Raw genomic sequence first — 19,846 nt, forward strand, 5'->3', positions numbered from 1 at the left:
TATTAGGAGTGCAACAAATATATACCATATGCATTTGTGTAATTTTAATCCTGGCCGCTGCATTCACACACATCCACCGCCCTGGCATTAACTCTCTACACTCCATCAACATTGGCCCCTCGCTTCTTTCCTCTCCTATGTATAGCACTCATGCTCTTTTCACGTTGTTAAACTGCACAGATCCAGTCAGTCCCACCATTCAACATCAGAGACGCTCTCACAAATCACTTAACCATCTGCTCACTCTTTCTATCCTCCTTCTCCTAGTCGCAGGAGACATTGCTCCCAACACTGGTCCCCCATGTTATAGAAAGTCAAACCTCCCGACTGCTACACTCAGAAACCCCTCTAATCTTATTAATATTCCCTGCATGCCATCTGTCTCTCTTAATTGTGCACTTTGGAATTCTCGCTCAGTGTGTAACAAACTCTCCTTCATTCATGACTTTTTCCTTTCTAATTCTCTTAACCTCCTGGCTCTTACTGAAACCTGGATCCAGCAGTCAGACACTACCGCTGCTGCTGCTCTTTCATACGGGGGGCTTCACTTCTCTCATACCCCAAGATCAGACAATAGAGCTGGTGGAGGCGTTGGTCTGCTCCTATCACCAAAATGTACCTTTCAGGTTATCCCTCAAGTACCCTCACTTGTCTTCCCTTCTTTTGAGGACCATGCCATCAGACTCTACACCCCCTTCTCCATGCGAGTGGCAGTGGTGTATCGTCCTCCCGGCCCCTCCCATCAGTTCCTGGATCATTTTGCCACTTGGCTTCCACATTTTCTCTCCTGTGACATCCCTACCCTCATCATGGGTTATTTCAACATCCCCATTGCTCTTCCCCTCTCACCATCTGCTACTCACCTTTTATCTCTAACCTCCTCATTTGGCCTTTCGCAGCTTACTAATTCTCCAACGCATGAAGACGGAAACTCCCTCGATTTGGTCTTCTCTCGGCTTTGTGCAGTGGATGATTTTGCAAACTCCCCTCTCCCGCTCTCTGACCACAATCTTCTTTCATTCTCTATCAAGAACTGCCAGGCCACTCAGGTCACCCCCACTGTCCAGACTTATAGAAACATACAGGCCATTAACACCCAGAAACTTGTGAAGAACTTGCAGTCTTCATTGGCCCCTATCTCCTCCCTCTCCTGTCCTGATTCTGCATTGAAGCATTACAATGAAACACTTCAAAGTGCCCTGGATGAATTTGCACCCCCTATAAATAGAACACCACAACGCAGACGGCGACAACCCTGGCACACGGTGCAAACACGTTTCCTGCAGCGGTGCTCCAGGTGCGCCGAACGTCTGTGGAGAAAATCCAATCTACCCGAAGATTTCATCCATTTTAAGTTTATGCTTAGAACATACAACACTGCCCTTCACCTCTCCAAACAAACCTATTTCAACACCCTCATCACCTCACTGTCCAATAACCCGAAACGTCTCTTTGACACTTTTCATTCTCTACTCAATCCAAGAGTACAGGCCCCAACCACGGAGCTCCGAGCTGACGATCTGGCCAATTACTTCAAAGAAAAAATTGACCAGATCCGACAGGAAATTATCTCCCAATCACCTCATACCATGCACTGTCCTCCCTCCCCCACTGCATCTAACTCACTCTCTGATTTTGAACAAGTCACAGAAGAAGAAGTAAGCAGGCTCCTTGCATCTTCTCGCCCAACTACTTGCACCAGTGACCCATTTCCGTCACAGCTCCTTCAGTCCCTTTCCCCTGCTGTCACCCCTCACCTAACTAAAATATTTAACCTCTCTCTTCTGGTATTTTTCCCTCCTCATTTAAGCATGCCATCATACATCCACTACTTAAAAAACCATCCCTCGACCAAAACTGTGCCGCTAACTATAGACCTGTCTCTAATCTTCCCTTCATCTCTAAACTCCTGGAACGCCTGGTCCACTCCCGTCTTATCCGCTATCTCTCAGAAAACTCTCTTCTCGACCCTCTCCAATCCGGTTTCCGCTCTTTACACTCCTCCACTGAAACTGCCCTTACTAAAGTCTCTAATGATCTGCTAACAGCTAAATCAAATGGTCACTACTCCATGCTAATTCTCTTGGATCTCTCTGCAGCATTCGACACTGTGGATCATCAGCTCCTCCTCACTATGCTCGGTTCCATTGGCCTCAAGGATACCGTTCTCTCCTGGTTCTCCTCCTATCTCTCCGACCGCTCCTTTACTGTATCTTTTGCCAGTTCCTCCTCCTCTCATCTTCCCCTTACTGTTGGGGTCCCCCAAGGATCGGTTCTAGGTCCCCTCCTCTTCTCCATGTACACTGCCCCTATTGGTCAAACAATCAGTAGATTTGATTTCCAGTACCATCTCTATGCTGATGACACCCAATTATACGCTTCTTCTCCTGACATCACGCCAGCCTTTCTAGAAAACACCGGCGATTGTCTAAACGCTGTGTCTAATATCATGTCCTCACTATATCTGAAACTGAACCTGTCAAAGACTGAACTCCTGGTGTTTCCTCCCTCTACTAATGTACCTATACCCGACATTGCCATTTCTGTGTGTGGTTCCACTATTACTCCCCAGCAACAGGCCCGCTGTCTTGGGGTCATACTTGATTCCGAGCTTTCCTTTGCCCCCCACATTCGATCACTGGCTCGCTCTTGTCATCTGCACCTCAAAAACATTTCTAGAATTCGACCTTTTCTTACCTTTGACTCTGCAAAAACTCTTACTGTTTCTCTTATTCATTCTCGTCTCGACTATTGTAACTCTCTTCTAATCGGTCTCCCTCTTACCAAACTCTCCCCCCTCCAATCTGTCTTGAATGCTGCAGCCAGGATCATATTCCTCACCAATCGTTACACCGATGCCTCTACCTTGTGCCAGTCATTACACTGGCTACCCATCCACTCCAGAATTCAGTATAAACTTATTACCCTCACTCACAAAGCCCTCCATGGCTCAGCACCACCCTACATCTCCTCCCTTGTTTCAGTATACCACCCTACCCGCGCCCTCCGTTCTGCTGATGACCTGAGGTTAGCATCCTCAATAGTCAGAACCTCCCACTCCCGTCTCCAAGACTTTACACGTGCCGCGCCAATTCTTTGGAATGCACTTCCCAGGTCAATACGATTAGTCCCCAATCCCCACAATTTTAAGCGTGTCCTGAAAACACATTTATTCAGACTGGCCTACCACCCCAACACATTAACCTAATCTATCCCTGTGTGGCAGAGCCAAAAGTTTTACCATAACCAGGTTCCCCGCATCATGTTCCCACATGCTTTATGCCTCCATTAGCCCTCTGTGTCTGTACTGTTACACACTTAACATTATGGCTGGTCCATACAATCAGGGCAACTGTTACCACCCACCTTTCGTGTCTCCCTCTTTCCTCATAGACTGTAAGCTTGCGAGCAGGGCCCTCTTTCCTCTTGGTATTTGTTATAATCTACTGTATGTGATTATTGTTATGCTGTAATGTCTATTGTCTGTACAAATCCCCTCTGAAATGTAAAGTGCTGCGGAATATGTCGGCGCTATAAAAATAAAATGTATTATTATTATTATTATGTAGCACAGCCCACATAGTATATAACACAGTCCACATAGTATATAGCACAGCCACATAGTATATAGCACAGCCACATAGTATATAGCACGGCCCACATAGTATATAGCACGGCCCACATAGTATATAGCACGGCCCACATAGTATATAGCACGGCCCACATAGTATATAGCACGGCCCACATACTGTATATGGAGTCCACAAACTACAGTGGGGAAAATAAGTATTTGTTATGCTGCCAATTTTGCAAGTTTTCCCACCTACAAGAATGAAGAGGTCTGTAATTTTTATTGCAGGTACACTTCAACTGTGAGAGACTAAATGTAAAAATAAAAAACAGAAAATCGCATTTTATATTTTCTAAATAATTAAATTACATTTTATTGCATGAAAAAAGTATTTGATCACCGACCAATTAGCCAGAATTCTGCCTCTCACAGACCTGTTAGTTTTTCTTTATGAAGCCTCCTACTCTGCACTCATTACCTGTATTAATTGCATCTGTTTAATCTCATTACCTGTATACTAGACACCTGTCCACACACTCAATCACACTCCCAACCTCTCCACAATGGCCAAGACCAAAGCGCTGTCTAAGGACACCAGGGAAAAAATTGTAGACCTGTACAAGGCTGGGATGAGCTACAGGACAATAGGCAAGCAGCTAGGTGAGAAGGCAACTGTTGGTGCAATTATTACAAACATTGAAGAAATACAAGATGACTGATCTTCCTCAGTCCGCGGCTCCATGAAAGATCTCGCCTTGTAGAGTAAGGATGATTCTGAGAAAGGTCAGGAATCAGGCCAGAACTACATGGGACGAGGACCTGGTCAATGACTTGAAGAGAGCTGGGACCACAGTCTCAAACATTACAGTTAGTAATACATGACGCGGTCATGGATTAAAATCCTGCAAGGCACGCAAGGTTCCCCTGCTCACGCCAGCACATGTCCAGGCCTATTTGAAGGTCGCCAATGACCATCTGGATGATCCAGAGGAGGCATGGGAGAAGGTCAAGTGGTCAGATGAGACCAAAAGAGAATTTTTGGGTGTCAACTCCATACATATGTGAGGAGGAACAAGAAGGATGAATACAACCCCAAGAACACAGTCCCAACCGTGAAGCCTAGTGGGGGAAACATCATACTTTGGGGGTGCTTTTCTGCAAAGGGGACAGGACAACTGCAACGTATTGAAGGATGGATGGGGTCATGTATCGGAAGATTTTGGCTAACAACCTCCTTCTCTCAGTAACAGCATTGAAGATGGGTGGAGGCTGGGTCTTCGAGCAGAACAATGACCCAAAACACACAGACAGGGAAAGTAAGGAGTGGCCACTAAAGAAGAATGTCAGGGTCCTGGAGTAGTCTAGCCGGTCTCCAGACCTGAACCCAGCAGAAAATCTTTGGAGGAGCGGAAACTCAATGTTGCCAAGCGACAGCTCCGAAAACTGAAATATATGGAGATCTGTATGGAGGAGGGGGCCAAAAATCCTGTTTCTCTATTGTGTCAAATACTTATTTCATGCAATAAAATTCACATTAATTCCTTAGAAATCATAGGATGTGATCTTCTGTTATTTATTGTTAGATTCTGTCTCTCACAGGTGAAGTATTCCTACAATAACAATTACCAACCTCTCCATTCTCTGTAGGGGGAAACCTCGAAAATCGGAAGAACATCAAAGACTTATTCTCCCCACTGTATCCTGAGAAAATGTGTTCTCCAGGAATCCAATAGCGTCTTCCCTCCCAAGCCTCGCCGGGTGGGCATGAAGCGCTGGACAGTCATCGGGAATTGTCGGACACATTTTGGGGCCGTTTTTACCTATTTCCCCTTGTATATAGGTAAACTCTGGGGAGAAAACTATTTTTTGTGGTAAAATGTAATTATTTTTTCCTCATCGCCCAATGGTATAAAATTCTGGGAGAAAGATGAGTAATTGAGAGGTGGCGGGTGTAACATGGCGCCTCTTATTGGGGGCTCTGATAATGTGACATGGCCCCTAACACCATAAGAGCAGACTCTGCCCTGTCAGACGGCGCTCCTTCCCTCCTGAGGAGTGTCCGGCCCCTTATGGGGTATCGGCGCTCAGGGGAAATTGTGGAACAAGTGGTTTCTGTTTTCTCCTCTTCTCCCGTGTGATAATTACAGACTCGGGGTCAGAGCGACATTTTAGTGGGAACATTTCATTCCTCCGCTCAATGTTACACAATTCTGTGACCCCCTGAGGGTTAATAATCCTCCCTGCCCCCTAGATGAGCCCCCAGAGGTGGAGGGGGTAACATGGGGCCACTTGTGGGGTCTCTGCTGTTCTGGTGTCAGAGCTCTTCACACGTCACACGGCGTCCGCCGTCTATCCCAGCCACAATGGCGCCCCTTCCCTCCCGAGCCTGTGGGGTATCGGCACTCAGGAGACACGGCGCACTGTGCGGCCTCAGCGCTCCTGTCACCTGTAGGACAATGATACATTGGGGGAAAGTCACATTTCTGTGAGGAAAACAGTAAAATTGTCATTTCTTCCTTCCACATTGCTGAAATTCCGGTCACACTGTCCGAATTCAGATATTGTCCTGTCAGAAAGGAGAAGACAGGGAGCGAAAGGGTTAATAGGACTCACAGGAGGAACCGACCCAGAAAGCAGAAGGTCCAGGAGCGTCTGCCACATATATGGCTGCTCTGTGTGCACAGGACCTGTGATGAGGTCACAGAAGGGGAGGAGTCAGAAGTCACATGATCAGGGGCCTCAGTGTCTGCCACATCCCCGCCTAACCGGAAGACATTACATGTGACTGGATGGTACAGGACCTGCGGTGACGTCATGACCATGTGGCGCAATGGGGGAGGAGCCAGAGAGTTTGCAGGCTGGAAGCTGCAGGAGATCGGAAACTTGTGAGAGGTAATGGCGGGAACAGGGAACATGGGGAGGACAGGGGGTGTGATAGAGGGGAGCAGGAGCGTGCAGGGGGTGTGTGATAGAGGGGAGCAGGAGGGTGCAGGGGGTTTGTGATAGAGGGGAGCGAGAGGGCGCAGGGGGTGTGTGATAGAGGGGAGCGAGAGGGCGCAGGGGGTGTGTGATAGAGGGGAGCAAGAGGGTGCAGGGGGTGTGTGATAGAGGGGAGCAGGAGGGTGCAGGGGGTGTGTGATAGAGGGGAGCGAGAGGGCGCAGGGGGTGTGCGATAGAGGGGAGCAAGAGGGCGCAGGGGGTGTGTGATAGAGGGGAGCAAGAGGGCGCTGGGGGTGTGTGATAGAGAGGAGCAAGAGGGTGCAGGGGGTGTGTGATAGAGGGGAGCAAGAGAGTGCAGGGGGTGTGTGATAGAGGGGAGCGAGAGGGTGCTGGGGGTGTGTGATAGAGGGGAGCGAGAGGGTGCAGGGGGTGTGTGATAGAGGGGAGCGAGAGGGTGCGGGGGGGTGTGATAAAGGGGTGTGGGGGGGTGTGAAAGAGGGGAGCGGGAGGGTGCGGGGGGGTGTGATAGAGGGGAGCAGGGTGTGTGGGAGATGGAGGGCTGTAAGCGGGTGCGGGTGCTGGAGGGCTGCAGGGTGTGTGCATTTCCAGCCTCCAGTGACAGGCGAGTGATGGGAGTGGCGGTGTTGCACCCACCGATCAGACATTGATGACCCGTCCTAAGCAGGGCTGTGGAGTCCGAGTCGTGGAGTTGGAGTTAGTTTTGGTTGGAGTCGGAATCGGTAGAAATGTACCGACTCCGACTCCAGCTTTAAAAAAAATGTATTAATATTTCATAATTGAACTTTCATATGAATTTTATAAATGTTACTCAAATATATATGTTCTATCAAACTATGAACAACAGTGATAAGCAGTTCTGCTGGAGATAGAGACATTTCTTACTTCTTGTGTGTCACTGTTCTCCACTGCCCTTATCTAATCTTATACTTGGTTAACCTCATGCTGCCCCAACCCCCCTACTTACAATGTATGAAACTGAAAGTGAAAATGTGTTGCAAATTCTTAGTAGTAAAGCTCCTCCTCTAGACTAGATCATACTAGGTGTGCATCTTCCAAGCATCTCACAGCTGCCTGCTACTCAGAAGAGCAAGACTGTAAGAAGTATTATCCTTTCAACAAACTTTGCATCAGTTAACTGTGAGTACATGAGGAATAATAACAGTATTACTGACCACTATATCAGTTGTACGACCTGGCAATAATTTTGTACAATTGTTTTTAGGAAAAACAATTGTCATTTGGATTAGGAATGCAGAATTAAAAACCTGAGAATGTCAAAGAAGCATCACATTAAATCAGCTGTATTTGAACATTTCACCATCACTCAAGATAGAAAACATTATGTCTGTCAGTGTATGACAAATGATCCAGACGAAAACAAATGCTGTGAAACCAAGATGAGTGCATATTCAGGCAAAGATAAAAATGCTCCTACCAGAGCTTCTAATCTAAAGAGACATTTACAGTGCTTTCATCCAGAAGTACTGAAAGCAGTGGATGAGAAAGACTGCATCCAAACCAATGAACCAGTGCCCAGCTCTTCCAGCCAAACAAAGGAGCAGAGAACTTTGCAGCCATCAGTTGCAAGATATTTTGTCAGTGACAAAGTTACTGTGACAATGACAGTAGATACATTTAAAAAACAGATCATAGAGCTTGTTGTAAAGGATAGTGTGCCTATTTCATTATTTTCACGACCAGCTTTTATGTGTCTGAATGGGGAAATGGCCCGCAAGCTTGGTGTTTCTCTGGAGAGAGAGAGAGTATTAGAAAATTAGTAATCGAAGAAGCTTTTAAACAAAAGGAAGAACTTAAGAAAACTCTCAAGGGACGCTTTCTGTTTGTTAAAATGGATGCCTGCACATGTCACAGAGTGAACTATTTTGCCATCAATGTCCGATTTGTTTGTGACAAAAATGAAATAGTTACCAAGACATTGGCAGTAAAAGACACCAAAGCTCATCACACCAGTGAGTTTCTCCAGGTCTTGGTGGAAAAGGTTCTGCAAGACTATGAACTTAAAAAAGAGCAAGTTCTTTCTGTCGTAACTGACAATGCTTCAAATATGATAAGTACTATTAATAATAATAATAATCTTTATTTAGCTCTAACATATTCCGCAGCGCTTTACAAAATGTACACATCATCATCACTGTCCCCGATGGGGCTCACAATCTAAATTCCCTATTAGTATGTCTTTAGAATGTGGGAGGAAACCAGAGTGCCCGGAGGAAACCCACACAAACACGGGGAGAACATACAAACTCCTTGCAGATGTTGTCCTTGGTGGGATTCGAACCCAGGACCCCAGCGCTGCAAAGCTGCAGCGCTAACCACTGAGCCACCATGCCGAGCTAATGAATGAGAGTAATGATGGTGACCAGCAGCTAGAAGAACATTCTGGGTCCACAGAGACAGAAATGTTTGAAATAGAGGAACACAGTATTGTAACTGAGGAGCAAACTGAAGTTGCTTCAGATTTACAGCAACATGATAGTTTAGATGATCTTGTTGAAACTGTGTCAATATGTTCTTTCATTCATCACATGCGCTGTGTTGTGCATACGCTACAGCTGGCTATAAGAGACAGTCTGCAAGAAGGACATGCTGCTGCACTGATTGGCAAGGTGACAAAATTGGCTACTGTTGCCAGAACCCCTAAAGTTGACTCAATTTTGAAGAGACGTGCTGGAAAAGGGGCAATTATTGATCAAGCCACACGATGGGGCAGTACTTAATGATTCAGCGCTTGGTTGAACTGAAAACCTTTCTTGTAGACATGGCTAACCCTCAACTGACGCTAAATGAAAGTCAGTGGAATCAGGTGACTGAGCTGGAAAAATTGCTAGAGCACCCATTTACAGTGACTAAAAAATTACAAGCAGAGGACTTAACTCCAAGTATTTTCTTAAAGGAGTGGAAGAACCTGATGTTTCGCCTGTCCCAAAGAGGAGGGTTAATTGCAAGTGGCATTGCTACATCAATGAAACGGAGAGAGGAGCTACTATTACAAAATAACATTCTTTTGGCAGCTGTTTATGTAGACCCAATGCATCGGATTCTTCTAGATGATCAACAGCTAAGTAAAGGAAAAGAAGCTGTTTGAAATAGCAGTAAGGATGAAAGGGTTGCAGAACAGTCAGGAGGAACAAGAAGAATTCGGTCGTCCTGCCACATCTTCACCCTCATCATCAACTGATGAAGAATTTAATTTTGAAAAATATTTGGATCACAAGGACCGTGCAAAGCGTTCCCGCATAGAAGAAGAGTCATCCCCATCAAGGAACACAGCCAGTACATTTCAGCAGAATTTTTCATGTGCACTAAAAGAAATTGAGAAATTTGACCGTTCATCAAAAATAACAGTGCAACAAGCGATTCCTCTGTATCCTGACATTGTCAGAGATGTTGCCCGAGTGGTTACTGCTTTGCCACCAACACAAGTTAGTGTAGAGAGGTTGTTCTCTGCTCTCAAAATAATTAGATCAGATTTGAGGGCATCCATGAAGGAGGATCTGACAGAGGCAAAACTTTTTCTGAGGACAAATTTATAGATTTCTTCTTATTAACTGCATAAAAGTGTTTATTGCATATTTACTTACAGTTTAGAAAAGTTTATAAAACTTATTTGCTATATTCTAATTGTATTCTAATAAATGTAGTTTTTGCTCTAAGTGGTCTGATTACTTATATGATGGTGAGAAACTGAATAAGCACGATGTTTAATATTTTACAACAGTAAATTTGTTGTTATGAATTGGCCATTTATGAAGGAGTCGGAGCCGGAGTCGGAGCCGGAGCCTGATAAAATCCAGGAGGCGGAGTCGGAGTCGCAACTGTGGCTTACCGACTCCACAGCCCTGATTATCACTTATTATTGTTTTATTATTTCAAACATTGAAATCCATATATGGTACAAATTCTGATAATAATTATATGGATATTACTGATTGCTATGGTACGCTGTGATATTATAGGTTAGGAAAATTACCAGATTTGGTATAGAATAGGGAATGAAGACTTCAAGCAAGATACTGAAATTATGTTAACCCCTTACCTACAAATGACGTAATATTCCGTCCATGTGACCATGGACCTAATTACCATGGACGGAATATTACATCATCGCGATCAGCGGCGCCCACGTGGTGAGCGCCGCTGATCGCGGCCGAGTGTCAGCTAATTATCATAGCTGACACCCGGCACAATGTGTCAGGGGCAGTCACGGACCGCCCCCGACACGTTAACCCCTTGCACACCGCGATCAAACACGATTGCGGTGTACCGGGGGTTAAAGGGAAGCATCGGCAGGGAGAGGGCTCCCTCCTTGCTTCCCTGAGCCCCCCACGGCAGCGCAATGTGCAGCGCTGCTGCGGGGGACTCCTTTCCTGCAAAGTGCAGGCATGAGGAAGCCTGTGCAGTGCCTGTGACAGATTGCTGATCTGTCACAGTGATCTGTGATGTGACAGATCAGCGATCTGTCACAGGACAGTGATGTCCCCCCTGGGACATTGTAATAAAGTAAAAAAAAAATAAAAAAAGTGTAAAAATAATTTTAAAAAAAATCGCCAAATAAATTTAAAAAAAAAAAAATATTCCCCAATAAATTCATTTTTTGGAAATAAAAAAAACAAAAAACAATAAAAGTACACATATTTGGTATCGCTGCATCCGTAACGACCCGCCCTATAAAACTGTCCCAATAGTTAACCCCTTAAGCGAACCCCTTAAAAAATAAAAAACAAAGCAAAAAATAATGATTTATTATCATACCGCCGAACAAAAAGTGCAATAACGCGCGATCAAAAAGACGCATATAAATATCCATGGTGCCACTGAAAACGTCATCTTGTCCCGCAAAAAACGAGCCACCATACAGCGTCATCAGTGAAAAAATAAAAAAGTTATAGCTCGCAGAATAAAGTGATGCAAAAATAATTATTTTTTATATAAAATTGTTTTCATTGCATAAAAGCGCCAAAACATAAAAAAACGACCTAAATGAGGTATCGCTGTAACCGTACTGACCAGAAGAATAAAACCGCATTATAAATTTTACCGCACCCGGAACGGCGTAAACGCACCACCCAAAAGAAATTCATGAAACGCTGGTTTTTGTAAATTCTGCGTCCCAAAAAACGAAATAAAAAGCGATCAAAAAATGTCACGTGCCCGAACATGATACCAATAAAAGCGTCAACTCGTCCCGCAAAAAATAAGACCTCACATGACTCGGTGGGTCAAAATATGGAAAAATTATAGCTCTCAAAATGTGGTGATGCAAAAACTATTTTTACAATAAAAAGCGTCTTTTAGCGTGCGACAGCTGTCAAACATAAAAACCGCCATAAATAGTAAATCAAACCCCCCGTTATCACCCCCTTAGTTAGGGAAAAATAATACAATTAAAAAAATGTATTTATTTCCATTTTCCCATTAGGGCTAGGGTTAGGGCTAAGGCTAGGGTTAGGGCTAGGGTTAGGGTTAGGGCTAGGGTTAGGGCTAGGGTTAGGGTTAGGGTTAGAATTGGGGTTTCCACTATTTGGCCACATAAGGTGCTCTCCAAACGCAACATGGCATCTGATCTCAATTCCAGCCAATTCTGCGTTGAAAAAGTCAAATGGTGCTACTTCCCTTCCAAGCTCTGCCATGCACCCAAACAGTGTTTTACCCCCTCATATGGGGTATCAGCCTACTCAGGACAATTTGCAAAACAACTTTTGGGGTCCTATTTCTCCTGTTGCCCTTAGGAAAATAAAAATTTTGGGGCAAAAATATCATTTTTGTGGAAAAAATTTTTTTTGTTATTTTCACGCCTGGGCGTTATAAACTTCTGTGAAGCACTTGGGGGTTCAAAGTTCTCACCACACATCTAGATAAGTTCCTTGGGGGGTCTAGTTTCCAAAATGGGGTCATTTGTGGGGGGTTTACACTGTTTTGGTACATCAGGGGCTTTCCAAACGCGACATGGTGTCTGATCTCAATTCCAGCCAAAAAAGTCAAATGGCGCTGCTTGCCTTCCGAGCTCTGCCATGTGCCCAAATAGTCATTTACACCCACATATGGGGTATCAGCGTACTCAGGACAAATTGCACAATAACTTTTAGGGTCCTGTTACCCTTGGGAAAATAAAAATTGGGGGTGAAAAGATCATTTTGTGGAAAAAATATGATTTTTTAATTGTACCGCTGTACATTATAAACTTCTGTGAAGCCCTTGTGGGTTCAAAGTTCTCACCACATATCTAGATAAGTTCCTTAGGGGGTCTAGTTTCAAAAATGGGGTCACTTGTGGGGGGTTTCCACTGTTTAGGTACATCAGGGGCTCTCCAAATGCGACATGGCGTCCGATCAGAATTCCAGCCAATTTTGCATTGAAAAAGTCAAACGGCGCTCCTTCCCTTCTGAGCTCTGCCATGCGCCGAAACAGTGGTTCCCCCCCACATATCAGGTATCAGCGTGCTCAGGACAAATTGCACAATAATTTTTGCAGTCCAATTTCTCCTGTTACACTTGGTAAAATAAAAAAAATTGAACCTGAAGTAATTTTTTTTGTGAAAAAAAGTTAAATGTTAATTTTTTTTAAATATTCAAAAAATTCCTGTGACGCACCTGAAGGGTTTATAAACTCCTTGAATGTGGTTTTAAGCACCTTAAGGGGTGCAGTTTTTAGAATGGTGTCACTTTTGGGTATTTTCTATCATATAGACCCCTCAAAGTGGCTTCAAATGTGATGTGGTCCGTAAAAATAAAATGGTGTTGCAAAAATGAGAGATCGCTGGTCAACTTTTAACCCTTATATCTTACTAACAAATAAAAATTTTGGTTCCAAAATTGTGCTGATGTAAAGTAAACATGTGGCAAATGTTACTTATTAACTTTTTTGTGTGCCATATCTCTGTGATTTAAGGGCATAAAAATTCAAAGTTGGAAAATTGCGGAATTTTCAAAATTTTCGCCAAATTTCTGTTTTTCTCATAAATAAACGCAAGATATATGAATGAAATTTTACCACTAACATGAAGTACAATATGTCACGAGAAAACAATGTCAGAATCACCGGGATCCACGGAAGCGTTTCAGAGTTATGACCTCATAAAGGGACAGTGGTGAGAATTGTAAAAATTGGCCCGGTAGTTAACGTGCAAACCACCCTTGGTAGTGAAGGGGTTAATAAAGACTTTTCATATTTCTAAATTGATTCTTATCAGTTGCAAGAAGAAGAATGCCGCTATCCAGAAGTCCCAGAAGGTAACAAAGCTATGATTTCTGAGTAATAGACTGTGTTACTCACAAGTGCAGTATCCACCACTGACAGCCACAAGGCAGTATCCACCACTGACAGTCACAAGTGCAGTATCCATCACTGACAGCCACAAGTGCAGTATCCACCACTGACAGCCACAAGTGCAGTATCCACCACTGACAGCCACAAGTGCAGTATCCACCACTGACAGTCACAAGTGCAGTATCCATCACTGACAGCCACAAGTGCAGTAACCACCACTGACAGCCACAAGTGCAGTATCCATCATTGACAGTCACAAGTGCAGTATCCACCACTGACAGCCACAAGTGCAGTATCCACCACTGACAGTCACAAGTGCAGTATCCATCACTGACAGTCACAAGTGCAGTATCCACCACTGACAGTCACAAGTGCAGTATCCACCACTGACAGTCACAAGTGCAGTATCCACCACTGACAGCCACAAGTGCAGTATCCATCACTGACAGCCACAAGTGCAGTATCCACCACTGACAGCCACAAGTGCAGTATCCACCACTGACAGTCACAAGTGCAGTATCCATCACTGACAGTCACAAGGGCAGTATCCACCACTGACAGTCACAAGTGCAGTATTCACCACTGACAGTCACAAGTGCAGTATCCACCACTAACAGTCACAAGTGCAGTATCCACCACTGACAGTCACATGTGCACTATCCACCACTGACAGTCACAAGTGCAGTATCCACCACTGACAGTCACAAGTGCACTATCCACCACTGACAGTCACAAGTGCAGTATCCACCACTGACACCCACAAGTGCAGTATCCACCACTGACAGTCACAAGTGCAGTATCCACCACTGACAGTCACAAGTGCAGTATCCACCACTGACAGTCACAAGTGCACTATCCACCACTGACAGCCACAAGTGCAGTATCCACCACTGACAGTCACAAGTGCAGTATCCACCACTGACAGCCACAAGTGCAGTATCCACCACTGACAGCCACAAGTGCAGTATCCACCACTGACAGTCACAAGTGCAGTATCCACCACTGACAGTCACAAGTGCAGTATTCACTGTCAATTACAAGTGCAGTATCCACCACTGACAGTCACAAGTGCAGAATCCACCACTGACAGTCACAAGTGCAGTATCCACCACTGACAGTCACAAGTGCAGTATCCACCACTGACAGTCACAAGTGCAGTATCCACCACTGACAGTCACAAGTGCAGTATCCACCACTGACAGCCACAAGTGCAGTATCCACCACTGACAGCCACAAGTGCAGAATCCACCACTGACAGTTACAAGTGCAGTATCCACCACCGACAGTCACAATTAAAGTGTCTAACCTGACAACCAGAGGACAATGATCCTATGATGCTGAGATGAACTGTGTTATCACATTCTTACCAAGTTCCAGAAGTTTCCAATCACCTGTAAAGCTTCGATGAAGGCTGGTGAACAATAAGGTAATTGTCAGGAAGCTACAACCCTGACGTGTCCTGTGCATTAGGACTGAGGACTGGTTATGGTGCTATGTTTAGCAAGGAAGAGTCATTTTAACCCTTGCTTTGCTGACCAAAGACGTCACACCTGTTCAAAGACCAGTACTGATGGAGGATTCCAGAAATATCCAAGGCGAGCCAATGTAAGCCCAGGTTTTTAAAGGTGACACTGCACAGATATTAAAGCTGCATTTCATCTATAGACTTTGTTTTCTTATCAACATTTGAATTTATGGACTTTGATTTTTACACAACACGATTTCTACAACATCTATATGCTATAGAAAAACTGTATTTTTAAAAGAATCAAGAAGAAGACAGAAGAACATCAAAATGAAGACCAGATGACATCAGATGATGATGACTGGACCTGAGATGCTTCAATTTAGACTTAGGGAAGTATAATTATACATATTGTATATGAATATTGTTCACGGCTTACCATAACATGAATTCACATCAATTATGTCATTGAGTACGTATAACAATAATCTGATATTATTGATATTAAATTATTTTGTCAAAGAAGAAAGAAGATCTTGTTATATTTTGAGGGTTCCAATTAATGTCTGTCTCCCTCAAAAGGGGGAATTGTTAAATATTAATAATCTGTTAATTTCTTATTACACCCAGTTCTGTACATTGCTTTAGCTGACACGACATAGGTTATTTTTGTAAGCTTGGCTCATGGTAGAGGACAACTCCATTTATAGAGACCACGTGCTTTAAGAGACGTATATAATTCATGGCTAACTCTAGAGGTCGTGCTTGCTTGCTCCCTCCCCATCATGAGACACAGACGTGTGGAAGTCATCTGTGCTGGGCCATGACATTACGAACAGCTGGAATGTAACTTTGCTACGTGAGAAGCCGAACAGAGACAGACGCCATTTGCCATGTGGGATCCCAGATAAAGAATACATGTTGCTTTGCTATGAACTAATGGACAATCTCTCTTTCACCTATTTTTTATGTTTTTCTGTAATAATCTTTTCTTTGATGGAAGAATCCAAATAAACCACTATACTTTTATCTGGTAACTAGTCCTGAGTATTTTACAAGAATACGCATTATTTTACACACTGCCATAATTTGGCCCAGACCACAAGCTCCTCATCCTCCTAGCCAACCAAGTTATTAAGTGTAATTACTTGATACCTGAACTATTGTGACCCTGTGTATCTGGCCTGGATGCCCCAATTATATATGCCACCCTGGGTAGAAAGCACACCCTAGAAGGCCACATGCCTAGGCTACTGGTAGCAAATTTGACCTAGCAAATATGTGAAATTGAGAATATTTCCTGTCACATTGCAGTAGAAGATGTGATGAGACGCTGGCGCAGCATCCGCGACCAATACAGGCGGGAACGTCAGCAGTGGTCTAGGAGTGGTGATGCGGGCCACATAAAGAGGAAATATATCTATTATGACCGCCTCTCCTTCCTCGCCCCTATTCTGGATCTGAGACCGTAAGTAGATACCTCACACCACATTACACAGATACTTTACAGGGCCAAAAAAATGATTTATTTATGGCTCTGTTCTATTTCATAACAGAACTCGGTCCAACCTTACGGAGAGAGGAACTGGCTCAGATACCGAGCCCATCATAGATCCTCGGTCTGTAGGGGATGAGGTGGCTGGCCCATCTTCTCCCCCTCGAAGAAGCATGGGTGAAGATTCCTCTCAGGAAAACCCAGTGCCTGCACCACAAACCCCACCACCAGGACCACATCCACAAGCAGGACCGTCTGCTGCTGCACCATCAGCCATACAGGAGGAGCAGGGCAACATCAGCAGCAGCCCAACTGCCCAGATCCGGGGCTCCCCACAGCCTGCTGGACCATCCCAGCGAGGAAGAAGAAGGTGCCATATCTCTGCCCAAGATACCCGTACCAATGTTGACACAGAGGCACTGAACTATCTGGCTTGATTCAATAATGATGATGGCGAGGAGGCATACTCATGCAGCCTAGCCCTTTATCTTCGTGCCTTTTCCCGTGAGGTGAGGCTATGTATTCGAGGATGTTTTCAGATCCTGCTTGATGCAAGCACACACCCCATATGAGTTATTTGAATATCTGGAGAGGTGGCAGCTTTCACCCAGAAATCTGATGTGCCTTAGACACCCCACACACATGCTTGCTCAAGCAGGCTCTGATGATCCTCAAATACATGGGCCTACACCTCACCCCCTTCCTCCCCCTACCCAACCTTTCCAACAGCAGCCACATATGTCTGGCTCTAGCCAACCTCACCAATATGGCCACTTGTTCCCACCCAGTGTTGGAGGCTGGTCCCAACCTGGTTGGGTACGACATGGCTATTTTGGTGGGTATGAGACACGGGCCTACCAGCCCCAACAAGAGGCCCCTCTCCAGTATCACTCTGGCCAGTACCAACCACAATCCCAGGAGGCAGTACACTACCCACATCATGGGCAACAGTATGCCCCCACACAGGGCGATGGCCAAGTTGGGCAAAGTAGCCAGCAGCAAACACAGGCTGGTCTTCCGCCTTCTCCTACCCCAACCTACCAAAATTTATATTGTTGCCATTTTGGTATTGCCTAATGGTTTTGTGGTTGTTTAATATGTCAGAAAGTGTTATTTGTACCCAATTTTCACATCTTTACAAAGGCCAATTTGGCCCATTGCCACATTTATCATATGGCAATAATATGTTTTTCTTTAAAAAAAAAAAGGCAAAAGTAAACATTTGTCTACTACATTTTACGTCTCGGTCTCAATTCTAAAAAAAGGTGTCAGCATACTAACATACGCTTACCAATGCAATTAAACAGTCATAGAATCATAAGGGGTTTAAATATATACATTTAGACAGACATAAACCAAAAAATTATAACATAGTCACAGCATGCTCTTGCCAAGAAGATTCCCCCTCAGGTGACATAAAGTAATTTGTGAAAATATCACGCACTTTGAGCCCAGAGAGTGGTCTACGTTGAGGGGTGATATGTGGTCTCGCCCTACGCACATTGTCCGGCCTACGCACAACCCCAGCAGAGGAGGAACAATCATGTATCCTGGTGAAGTTATGAAGAATGACACAGGCTTTAACTACTTCATTAACATTTTGTTCACTCAGCTGAATGGCAGACTGGAGTACCCGCCATTTGGCACAAAGAATGCCAAAGGAACACTCCACCAGTCGCCGAGCACGTGATAGGCGCAAGTTAAAAATTATGCGCCGTGGTCCAGGTTGCGCCGGGGATATGGCCTCATGACATTGCGCCTTAACTGAAATGCCTCATCTGCCAAAAGGACATAAGGGACTGATTCTTGAGTGGAGCCTGGTAGCTGGCATACTGGTGGTAGATCCAACTGGTTGGTGCATAGCCGCCGACCCATAATGGAAGTATTGAAGACTCTAGAGTCTCCCGTCTTTCCATAGGCCCCAATGTCAAGAATTATAAACTTGCATTGAGGGTCGGCCAGAGCCAACAATACAACAGAAAAGTATTGTTTATAATTGAAGAATTGGGAGCCAGAGTTCGGCGGCTTACGCACCCGGATATGTTTGCCATCAAGGGCCCCAATACAATTAGGAAACTGGCATTCCTCCTCAAAGTCCCTAGATATCCTCAACCAGTCTTCCATCCTGGGCTAGGGTATGACGAGTTGATGTAGTCTTGACCATATTTGACTACATGTCGACCTGACTATGCCAGAAATGGTAGATCTTCCAATGAGAAAGTCATGGTGGAGGGCGGCATAAGACAGGCCAGTGGACAGGAAGCTGAAGAACAACAGAAATGGAACATTTTAGAATGCACAAATTAACAAAAGACCAGGTACATACATACCAAACTTGTTAGTGATTCAGATCTACTGACACACATATATTTGGTCGCACAATGACTAAGTGATATTCAGTACATATGTTAGCGTGGATGGTCAGGAGCCGGAATCTCCAGGAGTGGACCCTCTGGACCGTGGCACCGAGGGGTCCCGGGCGAGCTGCCAGGTTGAACCGACCCCTATACAGGGACCGTTAGGAGCAGGCCCAGGGGTTCAAGTGCCACGGTAGCCGGTACCGAGAGGGGCGGCTCAGAATGGACTGGAGTAGGAGTGCGGGACTGAAGCGTAGGCTATAAGGCTGGAATATGGAGAGATATCTGGAGCGGAACACAGGAGACAGGACTGAAGTAGGACTGTAGGATTATGGATAGTTGGATGGAGCAGGAACACCGGAGGCAGGACTGGAGTAGGATGTTACAGGAACGCTGGTGCAGGACTGGAGTAGGATGGGACTGGAACACAGGAACAGGACTGGAGTAGGATGGAACAGGAACACAGGAACAGGACTGGAGTAGGATGGAACTGGAACACAGGAGCAGGACTGGAGTAGGAAGGAACAGGAACGCTGGAACAGGACTGGAGTGGGATGGAACAGGAACGCTGGAGCAGGACTGGAGTAGGATGGAACTGGAACACAGGAGCAGGACTGGAGTATAATGCAGGGAACACGAGAGACAGAGCTGCGATGCTGCTGCAGGAAACATCGGGGACGGAACTGAGAGGATGCAGAGAGCACAGGAGG

The 19,846-nt window shown here is 45.0% G+C and overlaps 1 long non-coding RNA gene across 1 annotated transcript; it reads left to right on the forward strand.

Annotated features, from left to right (window-relative positions):
• The first annotated feature begins 6,371 nt into the window (after positions 1–6,371).
• On the forward strand, positions 6,372–17,153 carry LOC141072516 (uncharacterized). Its single transcript, XR_012226695.1, has 3 exons — positions 6,372–6,463; positions 16,599–16,752; positions 16,841–17,153. It is a non-coding gene; the product is annotated as an uncharacterized lncRNA (long non-coding RNA).
• Positions 17,154–19,846: the final 2,693 nt, after the last annotated feature.

The sequence above is a fragment of the Dendrobates tinctorius genome, unplaced genomic scaffold (genome assembly GCF_039654945.1).
Source record: "Dendrobates tinctorius isolate UK_male_01 unplaced genomic scaffold, ASM3965494v1 ptg000274l, whole genome shotgun sequence".
Lineage (NCBI taxonomy): Eukaryota > Metazoa > Chordata > Amphibia > Anura > Dendrobatidae > Dendrobates > Dendrobates tinctorius.